This window comes from Myodes glareolus, chromosome 26 (assembly GCF_982192425.1).
Source record: "Myodes glareolus chromosome 26, mMyoGla1.1, whole genome shotgun sequence".
Lineage (NCBI taxonomy): Eukaryota > Metazoa > Chordata > Mammalia > Rodentia > Cricetidae > Myodes > Myodes glareolus.
The window spans coordinates 28,383,736-28,406,316 of NC_142051.1; the positions used below are offsets into that span (position 1 = coordinate 28,383,736).

Genomic DNA, 22,581 nt, shown 5'->3' on the forward strand with positions numbered 1-22,581 from the left:
CAATGAACATCAGTGAAAAAAAAATGTTTTCCAGCGCTTGCTGAGGGTCTTTTAGGTCAACACACTGGGTTGATGCCTTTAAAAGAGCGATATGAGTCTGCGGTATACAATGCACATAATAGAGTGTCTGCCCAACATACACAAGGCACAACTTAAACCCCCAGTACTATAAAAGTTTTTTTTTAATTAAAAGAACTTAATTAGAAGAGGCTAAAGATGGAAGAACTTGATTTAGATGCAACAAATGCATCCGTATTGCTTCTCAGCATAATTTAATTATATTGCGATAGAGAGGCCAATATCTTTGACTAAGTCAATCAAATATGATTAAACGTTTATTAAAGTTCAAAAAGACATAAAATCAAACATAATTAGAATATGCAAACTGGAATGAAAGGTGAATATCATTCAATCACCCTTATGCCAAGAGGAAATAAATCAATACCAAAGACTCCACATAACTCCCTCTGTTTGATAAAGATGGGAATGAGCCTAACTAAAGCTTTCCCAACACTCATTGTAGAATATTTGAAAGGATGCAAAACTGTCCTTATTGTCTAAGAGTATAGTCTTTCATGTAGCTATTAAACCCAGTGACCAACAGCAGCACTAAACATGTCTCTTCCAATACAGGAGGATAACACTCTCATGTAACACCAAAATTGATACTATGACTGAAATTGAATTTAATGTTGTCAGTAATTACTATTGCCTTATATATATGGTTGTGCATTTTGCCATTGAGTGCCAGATACAATCAGCTTGGTTTCAGCATCATGTACAAAATTCATTTATTATGAACACCACAATTACATTCAATGCAGTAATAAGTTTACCCCAAGGGTAATCATATTTGAGAAAATAGATTCACATCTGTTTCATTCTCAGGATCATAGGGAGGTGTACAAAATCAAAGTGCAAAAATATCCTATATACTTCTGTACACGTTGTTGTTTCTAATACTTCCTTTTTACTTGGATGTAGAAGAGATTACGTAGTAATATTTCCTTATTTGATTGAATTTGTTCAAGTTATTCCTACACAATAATACGTGATAACTAAGGAATCTTAACATTTAAAGAAGGATGAGGAAAAAAGGGAGAGGAAAGAGGATAATTCGTGACTATGTGTAAATTTATTAAGATTAAAAAAAATCAGTACATAGTTGATATAAGACCAACAACAGCAACATACCATTATTAGAGCATCCACTATGTTCATGTTATAATTTTCATTAAGTATCCACATTAAGAGGATTGATTTGTCCATTATGAACATGCAAAAGAAGAATAGCAAGGGGTGTGTCTCAGTGATAGCACTCACAGACTGTAGATTCAATCTGATTGTTCCACAAAGGAAGATGAGTTTCAAGATAAATATCTAGTAGTAGAAATTAGAATACATAGTTATAACTCACTCCCACATACAATAATTAGTTGAATCATTTAAAAAATATTCTTCAACTTGGAGGAGAAGATTCTTATTTCCTACAATTTTCCCTGTTCAAATTTCTTGACATTTTGTTAATTTCACTAATTACTCATTGACATTATGCCTATAATTCTATAGTTAATTATGCAACACAGAGGCAGACTCTAAAGGGAATGAAAGCTACAAAATTTTTAGTGTTTCTGGTCTTAATCGTATGATCCTTTTTGAGGTAAAGAGGTATGTAGACCATAGTGTAAAAATTCTCTAATTTTTGTAGCAGCATTTCATCTTTACTTTAATAAATAAAGCTTGCCTGAAGGTCAGAAAAGCAAAACAATCAGCTACTGGCTCTTAACCTCCAACTCAGTCTGAAAAATGGTGATCCTGCTTCCCAGAAACCTCAAAATGAGACTGAAACTGAGAGCTGTCTCCTACCATTTTATAATCCTCTCTAGCTCTGGGATTAAGAGCATGGGCCACTATTGCCTGGTTTCTAAGGCGAGCTAGTGTGGCTACTGGGACTAAAGTCATGTGTCATCACTGCCTGGTTTATAAGACTGATCAGTGTGGCTGTTTCATTTTTCTAACCTTCAGGTAAGCTTTATTTATTAAAATACAAATGAAATATCACTACAATCTTGAAGAAGGAAAATATCAATGCCAAAACTGTAACACTTGATTGTTTTCCACACTAAATTTATTTAATATTTTTTAATCTGGTATCCAGTTGTTTATATTTATGATTTAAACGACAGCCTGATTTTTGTGCCTGTCTAGTTAAAAGGTCAAAATGTGCTCAAATATATATTTCATATTTATCAGATGAAAATCAAGTTTTGGAATGTGTGTGTGAATTTGTGTGTTCATGTCAGTGTAAGCTTTGTTTATACTTGTGAATTCATACTTTGTGGGCCAAAGAACAACTTGAGTTCTTCAGGCTCTGACCACCTTGTACTTTTGAGACCACGTCTGAAAAGCCTGAAGATCATCAAAAAAGCTAGAGTGCTGTCCAGCAAGCCTCAGGATCACCCTGTCTCCAATCACCAGTCTTATAATTACAATAGCATAACACCATTCACGACTTTTAAAATGTTCTTTCTGGGGATGCAACACAGGTTCTCATAATTGCAAAACTGAGCCATCAACCTAGCATGAAAGTGAATTACTATTGTACAAGTTTATTTTTTTTCTTGAGTGTAATAATATTTCACCAAATCTGGCTAGCCATGTATTTTCAGCTCAGTTATTATTTGCAGTATGTGTAATAAAAAAAATGGCCATCAATTTAACACTCTGAATCATTATATTCATTTGGTACATCCAGGTTATATTTTTCAACATGGTGCTCTGGATATAGACACATGTACCATGTTCTGTCAAAAGTAGTAAGTCTTGAATGCCATCACTCTTGTTTCTTTATACCCCTATGGATTTCTATCAGATACAGTCAAGGTTAAAGGACCAAAGAAAATGCAAATAGAAACTTAGATTGTGCCTGTGTTGTAGTTTTGTGGGGAGGTCCTGGTGAAGTCGCCTACCTTCCTTTGATTACATGCATTTCACTTGTGATATCTCTTTGTAGTTTATCCCATCAAGAGCATGAATCTTGGGCCTGTAAAATGACTCTGTTGGTTGGGAGAGTGTTGGCCTTAAAATGTGAAGAGTTGTGTTTGATCTGTAGAACTCATATGAGAAGGCCACATACAGTGATTACACACTGAACTGCAGTACTGGAGACACGGAAACAGTGCGATCTAGAGAGTATAGCCCGACAGTTCTCAACCTGTGATTCACGGACCCCTTTGCGGATTGCATATCAGATATCCTGTATATCAGATACTTACATTACAGTAGGAAAATTACACTTAAGGAGAAGCAATGAAATAGTCTTATGGTTTATATATTTGGGGGTCACCACAACATGAGGAACTGTATTAAAGTGTTTCAGCCTTAGGAAGGTTGAGAATCACTGGTCCAGCCTAACTGGTGAAATTCAAGAAGATGAGTGAACCTGCCACAAAGTAGGTTGATAGCTTTTCTAAGAAATGGAACTTGAGGTTGACCTCTGGCCTGAGCAAACACAGATAAATGTGTGCATGTGCCTGCACATGCATGTGCTCTTGCATAAGCATACCTCACACTGAAACACAAACACACAACTACCCCCACACACTCCCTTTCTCTCTCTCTCACACACACAATAAACCTGTTTCCCAGACATAAAATTAGTTTTCTCTTAAAAAGCTATTTTAATCAAATGAGCTCACTATAATGAATAGTACACAATTGTAATCTTAGAATTAAATGACAAAAACAAATACCTTCGTGGTTCAAGTACAAGATCATAATAATGACATTTTCTTGCCTAGAATATGACTGTTTTAAACCATTTGGAATGCTTATACACTTATTCAACAACAACAAAAGAACTTTTAAATGTTTGTACTCTTGTTGGGGAATATTATTGTCAGGTGTGTGACTTTTGTTTACGCTGCATTTGTTTAACTCTGTGAAGCTATGTTACTGTGCCTGTCTAAAACACTTGATGGTCCTAATAAAGAGGTGAATAGCCAATAGCGAGGCAGGAGCAAGGATAGGCAGGGTTATCAGGCAAGAGTGTATGAATAGAAGAAATCTGGGTGGAAAAAAGAAGAGCAACAAGAGAACAAAGACAGGAGAGTGCAAAGGCCAGTACCCATGGAGTAAGATTTACAGAAGAGAAAGATAAAAGCCTAGAGGCGAAAGGTAGTTGGAACAATTTAAGATAGGAAAAGCTGGCAATGAAGCAAGCCACACTAAGGCCAGGCATTCAAAAGTAATAGTAAATCTCTGTGTGCTTTTTGGGGGAGCTGGATGGTGGGCCAAAAGAAGTAAACATCACACAATATTTTGGTGTACCAACTTGGGGCTCGAATATGCATCTAGAGCCTGAAAAGGCTGAAACAGCAACAACAACAACAAAAAGTATGCAGCCCCTTTAAAATAGGCACTGCTGTTCAGCTGGGCGCACTAAATAGAAACTAGAAAAGGCAAGCTAAGTAAAAACCACTTGTGGCTATTCAAGTACCAGATTCCATAGCTAGAAAGGTTTAATGTAGTTCTCGGTCAGGACCTCCAGCAGGGCACAAGCTTTAGGTTGGTCTCAGGATTCAACCCCAAACTGGGCAGAGCCAGCTGCTGGAGAATGCGAACTATCCAGTTTAGTAATTTAACAGTCTAATGGTTGCTCCTGGGGTCAAAAAAGACGTTTTGATATACAGTAAAAAAGTTCCAGACGGAAAACCTCTAAACAGGTTCCAGCGTGTTTTACAATGTGCGTAGGCTTAAGAAATAAAGAAAATGGTTATAGGCAGCCATAGAAAAAAAACAAAAAAAGGTTAAAAATAATAAAGTGACATTTTCAAGAAACGGTAAAAGTACTGTAAAAGGAAAAAAAGGCATGTAAAGAAGAGAAACACACAGGACATTTGAATCCTATATGCTGTTGTGTTGATTTTGAATTTTTTGATTGCAGAAAAGCAAAGGACGACTGCTTAGAGACCTAGAAATGAAAGAGGGGCTGTGGGAATAAAACAGCCTAGACATTTTATGAATGTCTTAAATTTTTAAAAAGTCAAAAAAATGTATTTGTCGAATGGAAATAGAAAATGCTTTGGAGAAGAGGCTGTGGATTTTTTCCATATTAATTTGCATTGGGTTTGATCAGGGGAGACCTCTTGAAACTTACAAGTGATATCTATCAATAACAGCTATAGGTATTCTTCCGAGGATTTGACCCTTATCTCAAATTTTCTCTTTGGGATCTGAAAAATACTTCACCAACATTGAGCAGGAAGCATACTGAAACGTCCACATTCTCAAGGGAAAAGGGACTGTGGGTAGTCTTTGGTTATTTTGTGAATCATGGATGTTTGTTATATTTTGAGGGATAGGATAAAAAGACAACTATTAGTCTAAGATGATATTTTTGTATTGACATAGGTTTTGGTTTATGGGTACAAATTTAAAGTCAATTTTGTTACATTGTATATATGTTTTTAGTTTTATTTAAAGGAATTTTGTATATTGATACAAATTTAAGGCAATTTTTATTACAACACACTGCATATATGTTTCTACTCTTGTTAAAATGATTTTGTATATTGACACCAATTTAAGATTCTTTTTGTTACACCATATTGTGTATATGTTTTGCTCTTGGTTAAGGTATTGTACCTATGCAGTTCATTTAAAAATGTAGGGTAAAATTCCTGTTTTTGAAAGTTGTTATTAGCAACTATTTAGGATAATCAAACACAGGTTAATAGTTATCTATGACAATCAATTTTGTAGATATGCTAGGTATGATTTCCAGATTATATAGAGATATAATTTAAATAGATGGTCTTCAAACCTTTCAAAGACCTATAGAATGTGGCACTTTAAATGGTTTGTTAAGTTATGGTTTTCATGAAAATGAGACACATCTGTTTCTGTCAACACCAATTTACTTCAGGGACTATGGGCACTCAAGGAACTCCTTATGGAATTTGCTGTTATTGTGGCAAGATTAGTCAAGTGGGCAAGAAGCTGCTCTTGCTTGGACTGCTTGACAGTACGTTGTATGAACTAGACATGCAGAACCCAAAGGAAAGGGACCAGTGAACTTTGCCAAACTGAAAAATGCAGGATGGTCCTTCATGGTTCCTACTTCACAGAAGAGACTGCCAGACATTCTGCAGGACACAAAGGACAGTTACTGACATACAACAATATAGACAGGACAGTCTTTCAAACTTCCTACTTTATTAAAAAGTCTCCCAGATACAAGGGGCCTATAGGCTGAAAATAGAAGCCCAATATTGCAAAGGAACTTTGGGTGACTATTCAGAGAGCCAAATGTTTCTGTCATTTCTAGAGTTTTTAGAAGTTATTTGTAATGCACTTTTTGTGTATTTAAATGATATCATATTCTTCTGGTTCCTTTGATTGAATTGCAGACTAGATAGTTATAATTATAGTTTCTCTTAGATATTATAGCAACTACATTAGGTATGAAATTTTAGATTTTCTAAGGTAGGATAATGAAGCATTTCTTTAAGTTTATCAGACAACAAATGAATTGGAATTTAGTACATTGTGAATGTAATATTTACTTGATAATTGTTCTTGCTGTGTACAATCTTACTATGTTATATCTAAAATTTTTAAGTTGTGTTAGATAAAAAAAAGGGTAATGTTGGGGGAATATTATTTTCAAGTGTGTGACTTTTATTTACACTGTATTTTTTAACTCTATGAAGTTGTGTTACTGTGCCTGTCTAAAATGTCTGATGGTCATAATAAAGAGCTCAATGATCAACAGCGAGGCAGGAGCAAAGATAGGTGGGGCTAGCAGACAGAGAGAATAAACAAATGAAGAAATCTGGGTGGACAAAAGAAGAGCAACAAGACAACAGGGAGAGAAAGGATGCAAGGGACGAGGCACCCAGGCACCCAGCAGCCGTGGCGGAAGGGAAAGATAAAAACTCAAAGGCAAAAGGTAGTTGGGATAATTTAAGACAAGAAAAACTGGCAAGATACAAATAACACTAAGGCTGGACATTTGTAGGTAATAATAAGCCTGTGTGTGATTAATTTCTGAGCTGGGTGATGGGACCCCGGAAAAGCTGAAAGAGTAAAAGTATACACTACATGCCATGGGGTGACAAAGACAGATACTTTCCTATATACAAAATCAACATGAGTGTTTTGGTTACTCTTTCTTGCTATGATAAAATATCCTGGCCAAAAAAAAAAAAAAACAATTTAAAGAAGAGAGGGTTTATATTAGATTACAGTTACAGAAGGGTAGAATCCATCACAGGTGGAGAAGGCATAGTAGCAGGAGCAGAAAGTAGAGAGATCACATTTCATTCACACACAGAAAAAAAGAGGCTTGAGTTCATGAACCTTCACAGACCATCTCTAATGAAGAAATTCCTCCAGCAAAACCTCATATATTTAAAATAGGCTTTTTACATACTGTTTTCTTAGACATGCACTATGTAATAATAATAATTACCTCAATCTCAAAAGCATTATAAGTCATATTATTTGAGGAGTATAAAAGATCAGAAGAGAAACACCAATTACTTCTTTTTCTTCAAATTGCTCACGCAAAGTTCTTACCCATTTTCTCTGTTGACAAGGCTTAATAGTTTGCTGAGATTAATGGGCTAAAAAGTCCTTGCTTTAGGGAAGGGAAAGAAATCATAGGAGCATAACAGAATTATGGAAGGAAAAGATTGAAAATTTGTAGATGTCATAAATTAGTTTGAAATAAAGGGTTAGCAGAGGTTAGTTATTGAATTTAAGTCAAAAAAGAAAAATATTTCTATTTACACTTATCTGAAAAACATGAAGCTTCAAGTGTTAGCATCTTTATAATAAAAAACCTTTGCTTTCCTAATCTGGCCAAGCTATTGGGCATGTGGAGCCAACTTGTGACTAACAAAGCAGACAGAACAAAACTACCCATGAAATTAACTGAAGAGTCTAGAGGTTCATGGAAATTAATAGTCCAATATGTTTGTATGTTTAGGAAAATTTAAGATATTAATATATCTGTGAATGGCTCACTAGGACACAGCTTACTTATATTAGCATACTTTATTTTTTGTCTTAACAATATTTCATTTTTATCGCATTACTCGATTTTCATGGTTAACATATTTCTGCTTTAATTAAAACACCAAGCTATGCATACTCTGCTCAGTAGCTGTCTTAGAAACATCTTCAGAGTTATTGCCAAAGAGACTCAGATAACAAAAGGATTATGATCATGGAACTAATGATAAGATCCCTAGAAAAAAACAAAATACAGCTACTAGCAGAAAATTTTAATTATGGTGCATTTCTTGTTAATAGAGTGTTTAGTACCTCAGAACATAACTGTTTTACCCATCTTACCTTAGGAAAGAAGTTGTCATAATCTGTCCTGTATAAAAATTATTGTCGCCCTGGAATAAAGAAAATAGTCTATTAGTAATGTAGTTCAGTAACTCATCACTGATTGAAATGAATGAGCAAGAGTCAGAGACAACTTCCTCTCCCATTATTAGAGTCCCACCTAAAGACCAAGCTACACAACTGTCAGATATATGCAGGGGACTTCAGTTTGTTCCATGCCGTCTCTGACTGTTTTACTGGCTTTTGAGACCCGCTCCTTATACTAGGTTGCCTTGCCCAGTTTTAGTATAAGACGAGGTGCTTAGTCTCACGGCAATTTCATGTACCATCTTTTGTTGATATCCACGGAAGGTCTGTTTTTTTTCTGAATAGAAACAGAGAGGAGTGGATAGTAGAAGGAAAGTTGGGGTGAGGGAATATATGAAAAGGAGGGAGGGGAAACTGCAGTCAGGATGAAAAATAAATAAATAAAAGATGAACAAGATTTTATTAAATTGGCTATTTTCATAAAACTGAATTTTTCTTATACTTACTACATTTTATAAATATAAGTAAAATACAGAATATATTTAGCATATTTTATGATACATGTGATAAAATGTTCTTCATTGATTTAAACTATGCATTTAACGTCTCAAATAAAAATTTAAATTGTATGTAACATAACATACTACAAATGTAACACATATCTTTTAACATAATTGATTTTATACTAAACGGTGAATTATACATGACAATGTTTCACTTATGTTCTGACCTATTTTCTATATGAAAGTAATTTTAGTGTACAGTATTGAGTTTCTCTGCACCTAAGAGCACATATGGTAGTTTGCTACCAGTTTATCCAAGTTATTGATTTTTCCATCATCTATAAGGGCTCACACCATTCACGAGGTTGTTTCTGCTACAAAATTATAAATTCATTGCCTGGAACACAGTTTGCTATTGAATGTCTGCCAGACTATGTTAACAAGGGTATTCACAGTAAAACCGAAGCTGTAATACAATAAAAATGTCAAACAGATTCTGTAAGAATTGCTTACTTCCAAACTCATTTGCATCTACCTAAACAAAGGAAGAATAGGAAATAAATATGGTATTAATTATCATTAATGCTTTATTGTATAGATCAAAGTACCTTTTATATTATTAAAAATTGATTACTACTCTGGTGCTACCCTGGATTACTAATGTATCTCCTAGGAGGACTAATGATGCTATTTTCTTGAATTCAGCCCCAAGTAAATATTAATTTCTTAAGATCACATTCATTGTAGAAATCCACAGGCTATTAACTCAGATATATTCAATGGCTAAATCATTACTATGGAGATTGTCAAAACTTAGTTAAGAATATAAAGAAATATAACATCATTACTTTTCTTGACCTTTGATGTCTGGAACTGTATTGACTTTGTAAATATTTTCTTTTATTTATGCAAATGTGCACATGTGTATAGAGTTGGTGACAATGAGTGTGGGTATCTATGGAATTAAATTTACAGACAGCTATGAGCCTGCTAACCAGGTGTTGAGAACGGTACTTGGATCCTCTGTAACAGTAGCAACTACTCTTGACCACTGAGCCATCTCTTTGAATACTGAGTGATTTTTGAGGTATTATTAAATAGTGATTTTGAAACATACTATTTAGCAAGTAAAACCCATTTAAACATTTTAACCAATTATTATAGATATTTATTTGGATAGTGTGATAGCTCAATTACAGGCATGCTGAATATTTTCATTTTTTATGTGTAGAGGGCATTTAAAGTCCTCTCTACAAATTATTTTAAAGCACACAACTAAGTGTTTCCAAGTATAGATATACTCTTGTTAAAGAGAATTATATATGTGAAATGAGATCTTAAAAATTTTAATTTCTTAATATTAAATATTTATCCTATCCTACTCAACTAAAGCAATGTCTTTTAACTATCTATGTCCTCCTGCTCATACCTGTGGTGAATACTGTTCTAATTTCAAATCTATATAAATAATGCTTTTAATTTCCACATAGATTAAAACAATAACTATTTTTTCTTTCTGTGCCTCACATATTTAACATAGTATTCTTCAGTTCTGTCATGATGTTGGGAAACAGGCTTGTATTCTGTTTATGACAGAGTAAGTAGCATTTGTGTATATATAATAAAATCCATGTATCACTGTATCCATCAGAAAAGTAACCTATGCCTGTTTCATTTGTGGACTTTTAAAAATAATGTTGTAATAAGTTAGAAACACAGACCCACTTTCTGGCCTAATTCACCCATTTTTGACAGATAGTGATAGGTGTGCTTTTCAAGGGATCTCATGCAGAGTGAGATTTTCCTTTTAGGCCACCAACCAGCTCTCAAATCATGACAAGGAGACTTATCATTAGCTTATAATGCTTGGCTTTATCTTTTCTCTTATTTTAATTTGTTTCACTTTACATTTTGCCTTGAGGCTGATTTTCTTTCTTTCTTCCCTTTCTTTTCTCCTTCCTTCCTTCCTTCCTTCCTTCCTTCCTTCCTTCCTTCCTTCCTTTCTTCCTTAAGAGTCCTTCTCCTTGGGGCTGGAGAAATGGCTCAGCGGTTAAGAGCACTGACTGGTCTTCCAGAGGACCTGGTTCAATTCCCAGCACCCACATGGCAGCTCACAACTGTCTGAAAATCCAGTTTCAGGGGATCTGACACCTTCACACCAATGCACGTAAAATAAAAATAAATAAATCATAATTTTTAAAAAAAAGAGTCCTTCCCCTCCTTTTCCAAAGCCTTGATTTCTCCTCCTATTCATTATCTTTGCTTGTCAGCACTGCCTATCTTTCTCATGCCTAGCCATTGGCCATTCAGCATTTTATTACAGCAACCAGGTGTCTTAGGCGGGCAGGGTAAAACAGCAACACATCTTTTCAGAATTGCACAAATGAAGCAGAAACAAACATAACACATCTTTACTTCATTAACAAAGGCAGCAGAAACATATGTAACAGACCATCACATAATTAAAGAAATACTCTGCAGCATAAATAAATATAACACCTTTGCCCAGTTAAGATAATATCCCACAACAAAAGAGCATAATAAATGCATCTGCTACATAATTATCATGGCTCTTGGAAAAGTTTAGAATGTTTTTATATTAATTTGTTTTTATCCTTTCTGCACTTTTCGCCATCTATTTTGAAACTTTAACACACAATTGTTCATTTTCTTAATGAAGTCTTGCAGCTTAGTTGTCAGCTTAGTTGTTTCTGGGTCAACTAAGACAAATGCCTCTGGGAAAATCTGTAAGTGTATTTATTGAGAGCATTAAAGGAAGACGACTCTCTAAGAGAGTGGCTTGCACTTTCAGGTGGTAGGCAATATATAAGAAAGTCTGAGGAAAAAGCTGGGCATCCCTGCCTTTCTACCTTTGTTCCATATGGACAAAATTACCTATCCTGTATCCTTTATTGCAGATGCCATTATTTTGTGACACCGAAACACATATTATTTGGCGCTCCAATGTAAACAAAAGACTTGTAGTTTTCAAGGTTAGGATTAGAATTGTTGAGGCAACCAGGTTTACAACAGATTGCCTAATTTAGTCTTTCTAACATACACACTACCTCTTGGTGAACTACCTAACCCATATCATACATCTTCTTGTTCCTTTCAGATTCATGGACTGTCTTTGTTTCATACGCGTGCACGCGCGCGCGCGCACACACACACACACACACACACACACATCTTCTCTGTCTCTTGTGTACACACACAAACTGCTGAGTCTATTTGCTGTTATTTATGTGTCTATATGTTTAAGGCTGACCCCTTGCTGTTGGATAACCAAGTAAAAAACTCAGCATGGGAGTAGACTTATTCTCCTGCTCTCCATATTTATTGTCTATAGATCTTTAAGTAGTTATTACTCAAGTCTTTTTTAAACAACCTGATTTTGGAAATTTCCTGCTTCAGCTTCTCTGTCATGTACAGAAGCCACACTCTTTTAGAAGATGTCCTGGTCACCTGAGTTTTATCAACTTTCTGTCTCCTCTTCTGCCATGTTCCCTGAATTTTAGGTGTAGGACTTGTACTGTGCATCCTTTATATTTTAAGGGGCTTCATAAAATCACTATTTTGGATTCCTTTCTAGGTATTTAATAACTTTCTGAAGATCTATGTCCAGTTTATCTTGAGGGCCAAATTATAGCAAAGTAGAATAACCAATATGTATGAAAATACTAAGCTGAAACTCATTACTTTGTGTGGATATGTTAATACAAAAGTTCAATAATTACCTAATTATGAAGTATATAAGTTTTTCTATGACAGATCTGTTACTGTTCTATGTTACTTTAAGAGATATGATCTTCCTGCATTCTTACCAGACAGTTTCCCCCGTGAGCACTTGAACTGCAACACACATTACATCTACTGTGCTCCATCACTCAGCAGAATTTACCGCAGATAAGAAACACAAAACATGATAGAAAATGAAAGACAGAAAGATTACCTTTCTCTAAAATCTATGCTCATCGGACTCTTAAATCTTGTATGCTTTTCCTTCCATATCATTCTTGATATGAATTTACAGGAAGAAAAATGGGTTACACTGACTGTGCATCACTGTCAAGAGAAACCTATGCTCAGGGATATACCTAATTCCCAGAGCTTTCATTATTAATATTTTATGAGTCTCAGTGATCTGTCTCATCTGAAAGAAAAATTTATCTTTCATTTGTGCAAGCATGGCCTGCCGAGTAATAGATTTCATCTCTATACGCCAGTAGTGAAGTGTAAACCACAGCAGAGATAGAAAGAAGTGAAGTGCTCACTTTATTTCTTGTTACTGGAGTCTGGCTGCACTTGACTATAGCGGCAAAGTCAGCCAAGCAAAGTAAAAGATCTTTGGGGAGCGATGAAGACAGTTCCTTCCCAACTCACATCAGTCCCTGCTTGTGAATGTCTACTGTTATTGAAAATGACTTTTCAATAAGATGAGCAGCAACAATGCCTTTTCTTTTTAACATTTACAAGGGATTGCAATAACAAGAATATTAATTTACTATATTTGGTAAAGAAGCCCACTGTCTCAATCTTGAATATTCAATTCACTATAGATAGATGACTAAAAGGCAAATTAAAGATCTTCAAATACTTTAAACTGCAAGATACTGTTTTGCCCCTTGGTTAAACAGGGCTTGGCTTCCTGACTTATGAAGTAAGGTCTACTTAACAAGTTTATCTGTGACACTTTGGCTGAACTCCATGTATTTATAATAAAGAGCCATACAAGAGAGAATGTTCTAAGATCCAACCTCCTTGAAACCACAAACAGGGGAAGATACATAACGTTGACTCAAACAATGATTTCTTATAAAAGACCTCAAAAACATGGTGAACAAAAACAAAACCTGATGAACTGAGTTCCATCAAACATGAAGACATCTCCACAAAAGTCATGAGAGGAAACTCTTTGTAAATATTTTTTTCTGCTAAATTAACTCAGAAACATGAAAGAAATTAACCTATTTAAAATATGAAAAAAGATCTATCAAAATATTTCTCAAAAGAATCACAAATGGCCATTACTCATCATTATAGATCATCAGAGAAATTCAGATGAAATCTACTATAAAATATTTCTTGACACCTACTAGCTATGTTGTATCAAAATGATGCACTAATATATTAAAGATTCGATGGGATTAGATGAATAAGCTGAAGAGATATCTTCTACCCCACTTTCATTGGTACCTCATAATAATAACCCAGATACAGTCACTTTAGGTGTCCCTCAATAGACAGATGGGTAAAGGAAAGGAAAAGGCAATGCCTCTATCTCTCCATCCACAATGACATAGCAGTCAGTTTTGAAAGAAATAGGAAATTCTTGTCATTTCTCAAAAGGTAAGTAATAATTTCAGTGGCATGAGATAGCTAGAAAGAACTAAGATGTCAGGGAATGACATGTGGTTTAAGGGTGAGGGAGATGTTCAACAAAGGATACAAGATATTAGCTGGATGCAAATAATCTCAAGAGATCTAATATATAATAGGATGACTACAAATTAACAAAAACTTTCTGCATTCTTAAAATAGTAAGAGAATAAAATCAAAGGTATATAAGTTAATACACATATTTCTGAGGTTGATGTATCCATTCCATAATGGAATATGTACAAATCCTAAAATACTGTGACATTGTAAACATGGAATTTTTAAAATTAGTCCATACAAACATTAACAGCAGCTGTAAAAATGGCTACATTTACATTGGATGTCATTATGCTGTGGATTAATGTTTTTGTACACTGTAAAGGCTTATCATTCATATTGGTTTAATAAAGCACTGGTTGGCCAGTACCAGGCAGGAAGTATAAGCAGGGCAACCAGAGTTGGAGAATTCTGGGAAGATGAAAGTCAGAGAGTCAGTTGTCAGTTGGACACAGAGGAAATAAGATGAGAATGCCTCATAAAAGGTACCGAGTCACGTAGCTAAACATAGACAAGAATTATGGGATAATTTAAATTCTAAGAGCTAGTTAATAATAAGCATGAGCTAATAGACCAAGCAGTTTATAATTAATATAAATCTCTAGTGTTTCTTTGGGACAGAATGGCTTTGCTACCAGGCAGGACAGAAACTTCTGTCTACATCATTCTTCCACAGAATAAACCAGAGTCACAAGTAATTCCTGCATGTTGATGAATACTTGTCTGAAAAAAATGTGTCTAGTACTGTAGGAAGGAAAGAAGGTCTTGAGTGAGTTGTTTTTGTGGGACATAGTGGTTGTTATATTCTTCTTTCTTATCATTATTACAATCCAGGATCAAGCACCACAGCAAACTACTCCTGAATCAAGTGTGCAGGTTAATCAAGAGCATCGAAAAAATAAGAAAAAGGATATAGAAGTGGAGAAAACCCTGAGAGAAATCCAATACTAATGTATTTTGACATCATTATGGATATGGGATGGATATATTTGTCAAGGCTCACGGGAATTGTACAGGTTAATGAAGAATGAAAGAACCTTCAAAGCTTTCCTTGGGAGTTCAGCTATGAGTGTTTATGACCAATCAGTGTGTTTCAATGACTATCAAGTGTGGCTTTATTCCCGTGGCTATATGCAGACTCATTCTGTTCACCTATTGAAACCTCTGACCCAGAGTAGCTAGCACCTCCCTTGTTGTACTATACCTAATAAACACACTGTTCTATGTTGCTATGATTATGGTCAGAGAATTCCACTGGGTCAGAGCTTCATGTATGTGTGGCTGTGTTTCTCTCCTTCATTTCCTAATTGCCCTTACACATGGTTTCCAGACACAAGTTGTGTAGCATACAGCATAGCACACAATCAGAAGGAGAAAAATTGTGTTTTTGTAAAGGTATTGTCCTTCAATACTGACATTAGAATTTGAAACAACACGGAAAATCTGTTTCTCTTTTACTTTTTCTTTTGTTTTGTTTAATATTTTCATCTCATTTTAAAGTATATGTGATTGTTTAATATCTTTCTTACCTATTAGATAATAAATAAGTCTTTGCTTCTCTTGGCATAAAATTGTATTGCTCGAGTTGAACAGAAGAAGGCATCCATTCAGGTGATTTTAAAAGATGAGCAATTTATCTTTTAGTTTTATCTGTGCCTACTAGCATGTTCTGATGTTATAATCATTACTAATGCTTAGGATAGGGGTAACTCTTTATTCAAAGTATAGCTACTGTTTTGACAGAATATTGCTTTAAAAGTTACCTGGTACTGAAATATCTGTGTTATGTTTAATATTCTGGCCTCACATAGCCATCTACTGGAAGAATGAGATCTTAGCAAAAAATAATACAAACGCATGCTCTATTAAGTGTGAAAAGAACAGATTCACTGTATTTGTACTATTATGTAGGGATAAAAAGCTCAAAAGACATTGTTTGGAGAATGATACAGTTTAGCATCATTTGGAAGAGACACCCCTGCTAAGAAGCATGTCAACCTCCCTCTAACAAAGATGTATCTATTTAATATTTGTAGTATAAGTACATAGGATTCTCATGAGTGGCGAGATCAACATTCACTGTGCATGCTAATGTGGCATGATCATAGCCCCGGGAAGGTATTTCTTTTCTCACATTCTGGATTCTCACAATTGGAAGCTTCAAACTTTGCAACCTTTTGCAGACCTAGAATGAGTGTGAAGGAACGTGAATAGTGTCTTCTTTCCCTTTGGTCTTGGACTATCTTTGGAATAAGAATAACCAGAATTACTCTTTATGCAGCATTAATGATGATCCCAGGGAGGGTAAATTTTAACAAAAACACTGTTTTTCACCACCAACTTTTGGGAGCTCTGTTACTTGCTTTAATCTTCCAACCACCAAGCAATGTTTCTGTTTACACAAAACTTACCTGCTTTTCTTCCAAGGCTCTCCTTCTCCTATTAGGTTAGTGAACCCCGTAGTTCTGCTGCCCAAATAATATCCTAAAAGACTCTCCGAATCAAATCATTTTTGACACTGATCTCATTTATTTTTCACTATTTCAAAAATCAGGCCATATAAGGTCTTCCATTCTCAATTTGATTTAATAAGTTTACCAGATGTGTGGTCTATGCCAATTGAATATTCTGCGCTGCAGCCACTGTGATCAACTGCTATTTTCCAAATTCAGTTAATATACTTCAGCCCTCAAGGCCCTTTAACCTCTATTCTGTTTTCCTGGATAAAATCCTATTCTCCTGTCATCTTTTCAAGAAAGTCAATGACTCCTACAGGATTGTTTAGATCTCTTTTTAGGGTTAAACTTAGAGATCTTAATTTATTGCACTGGGAAAATTTTGTATTGAATGAAGCTGTAGACATTTATTTTTGTGTGTGTTTAGAATACAGTATCTATGCAATGATTGCTTGCTAGGTGATATATGCTTTCCAGCTAATCGACTGTTTAGGGAAAACAAAATTGATTCCTATATATAGTTATTTGAGAAAATATTTTTGTTTTGACAATTCTTTCTGGGCCTCTCAAATAATACAATTTCCATAGAAAATCTTAGAGTTGCTAAAAAATTATATTGCTTCTCTTTCTTGTTTAGATATTAAACTAACCTTTTCCCTAGAAAAAATGTTATAAGAAAAATTAAGATGCAAATAAAAGTATTCTTTTATTAGGAAATTAAATTTTCATGTGGTGATATTTTAGCTATTAATAGAAGTTCAAAGCCCAGTTTATCCAGAAATTTTTAATATTCCCAATAACTTGTAAGGCACAAAACATGTTATAATAAAACTTATTTAGACAATGCAAATCAAAGCCTCTTGAGAAAGATATCACTTCTCTATTTCAATAGTTCGTATAAAATGCATTATTCTCTTCAAATATATATGAAAATAATTCAGACCGTGCCTCAAAAAATGTTCAACCCTCTCTCATGACCTCCCTTATGAGAGAGGGAGAGAGAGAGAGAGAGAGAGAGAGAGAGAGAGAGAGAGAGAGAGAGAGAAAGACTGTGTTTCTCAACCTGCAGGTTGCAATCCCTTTTGTGGTCAAATGATGCACTGGCCATTGGAAAACACAGATCTGTACATTACAATTCATAGAAGTAGAAAAATTACAGTTATGAAGTAGCAATGACAATAACTTTATGATACAGGATCACCACAACATGAGGAACTGTATTAAAGAGTCGCACCATTAGTAAGGTTGAGAACCTCTGTCACAGACATATTTCCTTTAAAACTTTACATAGCAGTCAATAAAACTTGCATTCATTTGCACTTGGAAGTTTGCGGTTACTAAAATCTGAGAAAGATCTAAAGTAATATTGACATCGATTCCTAGGACAGTCTTAAGAGGCATGCTCAGTGACATTTGACCTTGTTCTTGCCTTTACATTAGAAAATAAAATATCACAAAAATTTCATAATTTCCTCAAGGCAACATTCAATTCAATGTTTCAGTCTTCTCAGGTTGAATTAAAATTAACTCATGGAGCAGAATGTGGAGATATATCAGACTAGATTTTTTTACATAGATTTATTTTTATATGAAAATGGGCTAATTCAATTATGACAAAACATATTTAACAACTACTTTGATGGCTTATTAATTTCTTAGATATAAAATAGGCTATTTCAACTGTGGTCTTAAAATTCTTTACATCAACAACCTTGTTAGTGCATGGTCCATTGCTTGTAGGAAATATATACAAGGTTGTCCACATTGTTTGGGTAGTTGAACGCAATACAGTTAGATGTAAACCATATAATGCTTAAAGAGAGCATTTTGTTCAATTCAGATGACACTGTTTTCCCTTCCCTTGTGGGAGCTAGTGTGTTTCTTATACTCACAGTAAATCATTTTTCACAAGCTCTTCTTTTGTTTTGTATACCTGCTAATATTGCTTGACTTATTCCTTCTGTTTGCATATGAAAAACACTAATATCTTGAGGAATTGGGGTGAGACCAGTGCTTATAATTGTTTGCACCCACTTGTCTATGAAAAAAATAGCACCCCAAGCTTATCCCTTTCTCTTAGAACACATATCCTTTAAAGACAGGAAGAGGGTCTTGAAAATTTCTATCTGCTCTAAACTGAAGGCATACTTGTTGAATGCTTGTATGTAGTCTGAGACAATATAAGGGCCAGATGGGCTTACATATTTGAAAACGTTCTTCCATGCGGGTGTTGAAGTGTTGAATTTGAATTGATTCTATGGAGATTAAAATGGAAAACTCGGATCCCTTCATGTTTGCTCTCACTTGGCCATCTTTGTGTAATTGTGACCCAAGTAACAGCCCCTCAAATGGACCACAACACAGTCCGAAATATGTCATTACTTGACCTGCAAATCAATACCTTGAAACAGACAGAGAAGTTGGAGAGAGACTTGTTTTCTAGAAGAAAATATACGGACAAGACCAGCAACAAGAGAAGAGAAGAAACACAAAGACATTTTTGAAATTTTTTGTTCCTTATTTCTTAGACACAGAATAGAAACATTAAAAATTATTATCCAGGATGAATATTTTGTTAAAATATAAAATGAACATAATTCCTAAAGGAAGTGGAGACCTCCCATTGTAACAGACCTGTGTATAACTCAAGGCTTTCATAAATTATTCTTTCATATGCAAAGACTGGCCACTATTCAGATTAGCTTCTCGTAAATTGCCACCAAAGTGAAGCAAAATACTTTTTTCTTTCAATGTAATATTTGTTCAGTGCCCCAAGGTTTTCTGTTTATTTAAATCAATTAAGATTTGCAGAACCTTTGACAATCTTTTAGAGGTTTATAAACTTTTTAGAAGACAAGTTAAAAATTTACCATTTTTTTTGCTCGTGGAAAAATGCTAGTTATGACTGATGATGTTGGCAGTTCAATCATTTTAAGATGTAATACAATATAGTACAAATGAACCTAGTGGATTTATAAAGTACAACCAATTGATTGGTGTATCATTAATTAATTAATTACCTTAATTACATGCTTCTCCTTAAAATCTTTAATAAAATCAAAGCTTGAACCTGAGCAAAGGTATAATGAACTAATTTATCAGTATTAAGCTAAGAGAGAAAGAACACAAAATGATTAACACAAAGAGATTAGAATCATCATTTTGTTTGTAGAATTCAGCCCAAGAGAATACCCATTTCTTCTTTCAGGAAGTGGTTGTAGGAAGTGAGATCAATGATTTTGGAAGACAAAAGAGAATTCCTCGAGGGGAGTGGTAGTATGCAATGAAATTCAGAATAGTATTGAAGAGGAAGTGGACTTTGGTAATAAGTAGGAGCTGGACATACTTTTGGAATTTTCCTCCCAGTGTAATTCCCAATAACAGATTTGCCTTTTGTGAAACTTCTCTTTGGGAAATCTTTTAGAAGTAAAGAAGCTTTATGTGAGGTCCACTCTTGGTATTCTGTTTCATCCTCTCGACCTGCATTAAAAGGTCCATATTGGTTCCTTAAAAATGAGATCACACCCCCTCCCTCCTTGTGTAGCAACTCAGGGATGAATGTAGTTATATTAATCTAGTTGTCTTTATGTGTTTTTCTGAAACGTCATCACCAAATTAGGTGCCTTTGGGTCCCTGACAAGTTATAAAGGAACACATGGCTTTACAATGTGTCTGAGTTAACCTTAAATACTCTTTTAGTAAATATATCATCACCAAACTTGAGTGTTGTAGCTCTATATGTGGGAAGACACTAAGGAAGGGATCTTGTGAATAGTGTTCTTAACTAATCAAATGAAACTGCTAAAAATTCTCTTTCTCAATACATATCATTTTATACATTTTTCAAACCCTGAGATCAATTAAAATACTTATTAATGATAGGTTTAAAATCATATTCAATTCATCGGGAAGGCATACTGTTATGTCCTACAACATACACCAATTCTTTAGTCTCAGTTCATCAAAATACAGTCTTTGTCCAAGCTACTATTGATACCTCAGCTAAAAATAACAAATACATGGTAGCTCTTCCCTACGCTTTTGCTTTCAGAACCTTCTGCCTTTTGTAGGATCTATTCTAAATCCCTTCACTATGTCATGAAAGGCCTTTCTTGTTGTGAGCCTTCCCTGGGCTTTGTTGCATTGTGCCTTCTTCTGAAGCAGTTACATGTTATTTCTTGATATGAAGTTAGCATGTTTATGAAGTATCAGAACTTTTTAGCAGTTTTTCCTCCCCTTCTTCCCTCCTTCTCCCATTCCTTTCTCTATTGTTATCCCTCTCCCCTTTCTTCTCTCTTGTCCCATCCTTTCTTGATTTTTGTTAGTTCTTGCTTTTCTATCTGTCTCCATCTTCTCTATCATAAACTCTAGTATTTCTCTTACCCATGGTTCTAGGGTTTCTCTTACTTCCAAGGTAATCCTAAATTCATCCTATGCTTTATTTAAGTTACCCTTCTAAGTAAGCACTCTAGTACCCCGAAACTTCCCATTTTCTTTTCTTTAAGATGTATAATTTTCTTGCTGTGGGACAGTTGTCTATATTCTACCAGTTATGTTTTAAATAAACACTAATTGGCCAGTAGCCAGGAAGGACAGCCAGTACTGAGTACTGTTACACAGAGAAAGCCAGTCCCCAAAACAACAAACGCAATAAAATTAAAACTTATAAAATAACTTATATGGTAGTAGGATAAAGTTACAGAGTAGAGTCTCCTTTAACTGTAGCAGTATGCAGTAGGAAAAAGAAGAAGACAATGTGGAATTGTCAGTGCAATCAGTCATATAAATGTGTTTTGAAAATGACACAGTCTAGAGCCATTTGTGTTTTGGAGAACATTAAGAAAGTATCAAGACAGTACGGGGTGCTCTTGGATCGGTAGAATCAAAATAATAAAAATGATAATGTACCAAAAGTAATCTATAGATTCAGAGCAATCGCCATCAAAATCCCAACACAATTCTTCACAGACCTTGAAAGAACAACACTCAGGTACACATGGATAAGTATAAACAAACAAACAAACAAACAATACAGGATAGCCAAAGCAATCTCGTACAATAAAGGAACTTCTGGAAGTACACCATCCCTGACATCAAGGCCTATTAACCTCAGGTAAAACATTCTACTCACATAAAAGACCACATAGAAAACTCAGGTGATATGGTCCTGACATTTAAGTTTATATCATGGCTATACCTATACTCCATCATTTAAATCTCTCCAATAATTGCCTTAGTCTATTACTTTTATTTTTATCCTTTATTTACATATTTGGACAATATACTACATAGTTAAGAGATTTATACTGGTAAAACAGCTAGGCTCACCTTACAATGCATGAAGGCTTTTTGCATGACTAACATCTTTAAGTAGGGGCTTGGAGAAATTGTTCAGTAGGTAGAATGCACATTGCTCTTCCAGACAAAAGGATTTTTTTTTCCCAAGCACCCAAGGTCAGATAGTAAAGATCAATTAAATCTCTAGTTCTAAGAAATCTGACACCCTTTTTTGAGACTTTCACTCATGTACACACACATGCACACACACACACACACACATAACTTAAAAATAAATCATTCGTTAATATACACATGTGTGTATATGCAATAAAATTAAAAGTCTCATTTGCTTCTCTTCGAACATAGAAGATGTTTTAGCAACAAAGCCTATGTTCGAGTGGAGCACTAAGAACACAATCTCTCTTAAAGTTGTGCTCATGTATAGAAAGGGAAAGATCATTATTCTCATTATCCATCTCTCTGTTCCATAATCTTTTTCATTGTTTTCCCAGCTG

At 34.7% G+C, this 22,581-nt stretch overlaps 1 protein-coding gene across 7 annotated transcripts in view; it reads right to left on the minus strand.

Moving 5' to 3' along the window:
- Positions 1 to 22,581, minus strand: part of Mgat4c (MGAT4 family member C) — a 575,343-nt gene that overhangs the window by 38,303 nt on the left and 514,459 nt on the right. For all 7 annotated transcript variants that reach the window (XM_085683482.2, XM_085683479.2, XM_085683477.2 and 4 more), the window contains one exon: positions 8,362 to 8,411. The gene's annotated coding sequence lies outside the window, so the exon portion shown is untranslated. The remainder of the gene's footprint in view (positions 1 to 8,361; positions 8,412 to 22,581) is intronic.